We start from the raw sequence: 6,690 nt of genomic DNA, 5'->3' as shown, positions 1-6,690 counted from the left end.
CCTATACTACCAGAAAAAAAGACACCTAAACTAACGACATGCAGAGCTCCGTGAAGAGCAGGTAGACCAACTGGAAAAGTACCACCATTCAAAAGCTTTCTGATGCGGGTCTGAAACAAAGACAGATAAATTATGACCGTCAGTGGCCACAGGTGCGAAAGCTCTCTCCAGAGCTACTGGAAGCCCAATCTCGGGGACCGGAGAAAGTGGAGCAATATTCTCGCCACGCTAAGCAACAGCCTCGAACAACCTCAACCTATACAAGTGACCACGTAAGCCATGCTACTGATGCTGGACAGTTTTTCAGTGGATGCACAATAAACAGCAACATACACATAGACCGACTTTTTTTTTTCTCCAAAGGGGGGGCCTGACAGAAAAAGTTTGAGAACCACTGCTTTAAAGCAACCCAACGGAACTTTCATGTAAGTTTAGTTCTTTCACTCGTAGCTCGGGCTGCGAGGGTGCTAGAGACGGGAGCATGTTGATGCGACCTTCCTAGCCGGAGATATGGCCGCATTTTACAATAAACTTCCGTTGGGTCGCTTAAAAACAAATATCGCAAATCGCAATATTTGTCAGAAAAATCGCAATTCGATTTTTTCCCGTGCAGCCCTATTTGATACTGAAAACAATTCTAAAAGTTAGCTTTGCCAGACCTGTCGCATAAAAAAAACAAAATCCATGACTCAGCTGTTGGCCGTTGTAGTTGCATTGTAGGTAAGGTAGGCTAGGTTTTGACGATAAAAAAAGTTACGTTTCATCACATTTTTTGTATTTTTGCTCCACGTAGATTGTACACTCCACAAGAAATCAACTGTACACGACACTTGTTCCCAATCTGTGCCATGTTCTCGTTTACAGAGACACTCAGAAATGTCGGCCATGTTGTGCTTCATGTATAATCCAGCCCTCAACATTTCAACCAGGAACAAAAGGAGGAGAAACTGTTGGAGGGAGGGTTGCTGTGTGTTAGGAAGAAAAGGGTGAGGGGTGTTGAAAGTGGGTGAGACATTCCTCCAAGCTGACGTCCTCCCACAATGTTACACAGTCTGACAGAGTTGTGTGTGAGCATTCAGTGACCCGCTATTAATCATCACGTGGAAGGCATTTTTGCTGCTTACACTAATCAGCGTGTCGATACCTGAGCTGTTAACACTCAGTCAAAAATGTGTGTCTGTAACAACTCAAACTCCTTGCTCATAAGGCACCTACAAGTGTGCTGTTAGTGCACAGTTCACAGGGAGTCGTCCCACCAGAGCTGCTTTTGTCAGTTCCCAAGGAAAAGGTATTCGGGAGAAAATGCTGAGTCATTTGTGTTTAGATGCATGCCTTCTGAGCAGCTACAATCCTGTTTGTTTATCGTCTCCTTATTCAATGTTTATATTTCTCTGCCCATATTCAGTAACTTCTGGACTACATCTTTAGGGGCTGAGATTTTGTATATAATGCACCTAGAATTTGACAAAATAGAGGAAACAAGCGTAAGTTGTAGTTCATCCATTACATAACATAATTCACCATATCACAATTCCCATGCTCTGTCAAACCAGATGGGAGAATGAGACAACACCTTCAGGTTTCTGTGTGGATTTTCATTGGACTTAATCATTTTTTGAGAAGGTATTTTATATTTCTTAAAGGTTATCACGTTGGAAACTTTTCATGATGTGAAAAGTAGAAATATGCTCTTCGTGTGACATAGTAATCCACCAGGAATGTGCCCTAGCATGCATTTAATTGGACACACATGCAGCAGTGCCTCGTCATATGACCTAAGGTTGCGTAGGTTAAGAGCCTTACGCCTACTAAACACAGCCGTGGCAGAGGTGGTAAGCATCATGTGATGAGATGTCACATTTATGCAAAACCTTTTGAAATGAATAATATCATATAATGGTTTATTATAGGGCTGCCAGTAAAGTCACTCCCATTGAGGGTAGCAGGAAGTTGGAAAGCTTCACACTCAAAATACTTAAGCCAAAATGCACCTGCCAACAATTGAAAGGTGTGGTTTACCTGAAACATTTTTTAAATCCCAAAGCAGCTCATTGCCTTTTGTGCTGCTGAAAATATCATTAAGAGAACAGCTGTTTTCTCCACGCATTGTTCACTCACAACTCTGGTTGGTTCTACAAGACACAGCAGGGGATCTTTCAACAGCTGGCACACCCAGGAATAAATCAAGTAAAGACTTGAAATTAAGGGTGGGCAATATTGAAAAATATAATATCACGATATTTTTCAAGCAGTATCACGATAGACGATATTTATCACGATATTTTTTCATGTCGGTTATTATGGTTATTTTTCAAGTTACTTAACATTACAACCACCTACAAGGTAACAAAAACTAAAATAAAAAGGAGTAACAGACCAAAATACCATTTCAAGCTGGTTTTAATTCTGCAATGAATCCCTGAATGAACCATTCAACAGGAATTTTGATATGGCTTCCTCAGTGTTCAAGTAGGTAGGCCTACACCCTACACAACAAACGTTAACACTGGTTTCTTCACCAAGTAAAGTGCACTCTCTTGCCAAATAAAATAAAATATCTGTTTTAGCTAGCACTAGCAGTGATGTAACATCAATAAACATGAAAAGGAGATTAAAACATAACTAAGTAAAACATAAAACATCAATGAGGAAAAGTCAGTGCCAAACAATTAAAATGTAAACTTTAGACTTGAAGTGCAATCAAAGACTTTAACATAACTGTTTCAAAAAGGAAAAAAAATATAAATACCTTATTGATCAAATAAAATATAAGCCAACAGAATCAACCAAGACAATAAATGAAGTGCAATACTGTCTGAATCCTGACTAGACATCATGGTTTTTACTAACAGTTATCAGTATTTAGTTACTTCGGCATCATTTTGAAACGTGTATTACAATTAAATCACGGTAAAATAGGTTCGTTTTGTCGTAGTTGGTTTCCACCACAGTATTTACATGGATATAAGCCCTGCCCCCTCTCCAGCGCGTCCTGTTTGAATGACAGGAGTAAACACAGCTGACAGCCGCGGTGAAACTCCAGCGGTTAGAGTGAGAATATTCGTATTGCGTCTGTTGTGAATGCAGCATAACGCAGTTCAGAAACCACTGTTCTGACAGTTTTAAAGCAACTTCGAGATTTTAACAGTATCAGGGGCACGCAGGCCATGGTGGCCGTAGGACGTACAATTATTTTTCGGCGCTTCACGGCCAAACCGGCCGTCATGTCCGCCGTGAAAATCCTACCCTGGTGCACTATCACGATAGATATGATATCTCTGAAAAGGCATATCGTGGAGACCTAATATCGTCTCGATAATATATATCGTCATATCGCCCACCCCTACTTGAAATGCATTGCGACTGTAGTCATCATGGATCCATTGATAAATACCTGGATCAGCTCAGATGCTGTGGATTGTTGTGTCGGTCAATGTCATCACAATGAGACGTGGCTTACAGTAACTGTGAGTCTCACGTTGCTTATCATTTGGACTTCTGGAGATAAGTCTCAAAGCTTATAGGCGACTGATAAGACCAGACCTTAGCTTTATGGCCCCTCACTTTTGTGTTCAGTCGGACACTTTGTCCTGTAACAACAAAGCCTTTATGTTTATTGTCTTTATCAAATGGTCCACAAATTGCAGTGTTTCTCTAAAAACCTTGAGTCTGCTGATTCATGTGATTTAGAATGTGTCTTTTATTGCTTTAGTTTCCTCTTACCAGTTCTAATGATCAAGACTGGCTAATGTGTAACCAATCTGGGGTGAGAGGGGAGGAATGAGGGAGGAATAAGCGTCCTTGCAGCATGTACGGGGAACGAGAACTTTGTCCCCTGCATCAGCACACAGGGACAAACATTACGCAACACAGGATCACTCGTTCGTGTGTGTGTGTGTGTGTGTGTGTGTGTGTGTGTGTGTGTGTGTGTGTGTGTGTGTGTGTGTGTGAACATGTTCTTTGTAACAGACAAATGGAGCTGTTTTATCATGTGATAGCTTCGTCTGCGGCTTTGTCTGTCCAATTCACTTCTGCTTATGAGCAATTTTAATGTAACCAGGATATTCACTTGAATTTTAACTGAGTGTATTTTGATTGTTTTCCACTCTAAAACAATTTCCCCCAAACGCTGATAAAGGTTTACTTTCGTTACATGAAATCAAGGCCTGACTCAAAATATTATTGTCATAATACAAAACAAATGGCATAGCAATAAATAGCTGCACACAATGTGCCAAGATGATGCTCTGCATTTAATTTTCATTTAATTGTATAATTAAGGACAAAAATGTGAAAACAAATCATCACTAGCACATGCAGATGTTCACCTAACGCCATCTCTGTTTGGTGAACTGGAGCTACCAGCAGAGACTATTAACTGTGTAATGTAGCATACAAATGGATAGTTGATGAGTTATTATTAAATAGAATAACCATGACACTTTCTTTAAAGAAAAATGAAGATGTTCCACAGCTGCTTTCTTTACAGCTGGCCACTCATTCTTCATTGTTGTCACAAAGTGTGTTAAAGTGTGACAAGTGTATCCATGTCTTGGCATATTGAACAGGCGGTTGGTTTGCTCAGCCTTTCTACTGATAAACTCTAATCACCTGTCGTATAAATCACTGTTTAAGGGGAGCAGAACGCACCCTAAAATCAACTCTTATTTAGAAAAGAAATCCTAGGAGACTCTGTCCCAGCCTTTTGTCTAGCACAGTGTGCCCACACATTGGAGCAAAGGGAAGGGGCATTATCCCCACCTTGCTCCTCGTCAATACTAGGGATGGGAATTTGAAAGCAAATGTATATTCGAATATTCGACCCCCAAAAAAACGGTTAACCGATTAACCGAAATGTACATATCCTATGAAAAGATTTAATTTTGAAAGATAAATAAAAACATGTTCAAATAAGTATAGAAACCAAGTCGAATTTGTCAAATGTATTGAACTGGTGATCACAGTTTGAACAGTTGACAGCTATAGGCCTACAGCTTTCATGCTTAAAACATAACTTGGTTTTTAAATGAAAGAGGGATCAGACACGAACAACATAACGGGTTAGGGTAACGTAACCCTATCACAACAGAGATCAACAACCTATAACAGGGCCTATGCACAGAATACAGCTATTCAATACTCATTCTTGTTTAAGAATATGCGCATGTCTACTCAGGGGAGAATATGAGCATGTCTACTCAGGGGAGAGCGGAGGCGATTCACAATCAGGCCAGCTGTTAGAGAAGACCCCTCAGTCTGGAATTGTGGGTGTCAGATGATAGATGAGGTTTGTATGGAGTCGCGTGTCTCGTGGTAGGGAGTGGCCCAGGCAGTGCAGCCATATCATATAGCAGAACTGCTAGATCATGGATGGATTTTGGAAATAAAACGCGAGTGAGTAACTCATACCGGACGCGAAGAGAGAGATCGCACCGGTCAGTCTGCCGCGTGAGGTAGCCGGTGAGCGGAAGCAACACACACCTTTAGACTAACACTCTGCTACGATGGCACTGTCGTATACATGAACTTCCATTGATCATATGTAATACAACTAGGGCAGCCCCTCGTCAAAACAAAAGCAATCTCGATTATCGTTCCATACCCGAGTAGCGCAAGCAGCGCAGCAGCAGCCCTGCACTAATCAAGCAAGACCTGGTTCCTGCACTTTTCCTTCCTTCTTTGCCCTCTCTTCTTCTTCCCTTCTAATCTTCTTCTTCTCTTCCCTCCTTCTTCATCCGCCCTCAGTCTGCGTCCTCTGCCCATCCACCTCCGATCTCTTACACGATCCTACATACTTAATAAGCTATTCTCGCGACTACACTCGTCTCGCGGCGTTTAAGCTAGAATCATTGAATTTATCCATTTGATCAGTAATAGATGAAGTACTTGCCAAACCTGACATAGGGCAACCCCACTCTCCGACAAATATATCACCATATTCGTGTACTTATTCTGTTCCAACGATCCCGCCGCTAGACAAGCTCAGTTCTGACGCAGTCGAGAGCTTTAATATCAAACGAACATGTCGCAACAAACCACCACCGCTCATCCCCCTCCAACACAAACATCTGTTATCATAGACTCCAGTGATAGTTTCGGTTTTCCTCTCGGGTTCTGTGCATCATTGACGTGTGAAATGTTCGTCCTTATGATTCTCAGTCTTCCCGTTGTAAATAACACCATCGTACATAGAAAACTTTGAGAAAAAAACGCTGTTTCTTCAATGAATGTCAAGGCAGAGTGTGCTCACCTATCTTCCAGAGGCGAATACACTGACAACCACACTGGTCTGATGAATGGTGTGGGAGAGAAAGCTGAACAAATTGTCTTCCAAATTCTTGTGGTGAAAATGGTAGCCGGGGCCAACACAATGCTGAGAATTCAAAGGAATGTTTGGAAATGGCAATGTCATTCTTGCAACATCCACAAACTGTTACTGTATGGACGCGTGAGCCTTTCTCAGCTTCCCTGCACACTGCTGCCGGGGAATACCTACTCCTCATATATTCCAGTAATTATGTTCCATTTCTTCTTATTATGATACAAGCTCTTTAGTAGGATAAAGAAAAATATCAGGTTGATCGTATTGATTTACAGATTGAGGAGAATGGAAGAGCTGGTAGGAGGCTCACGATAAGCGCGTGGATACGCCTGTCGATCAGCAGACTACAAGACTTCAGAAGCAGCTAG

This window comes from Notothenia coriiceps, unplaced genomic scaffold (assembly GCF_000735185.1).
Source record: "Notothenia coriiceps isolate Sejong01 unplaced genomic scaffold, NC01 NC01_scaffold00003521, whole genome shotgun sequence".
In the NCBI taxonomy this organism is placed as follows: domain Eukaryota; kingdom Metazoa; phylum Chordata; class Actinopteri; order Perciformes; family Nototheniidae; genus Notothenia; species Notothenia coriiceps.
The sequence above is the reverse complement of the archived record's forward strand: the minus strand, read 5'-3'. Positions refer to the sequence as shown.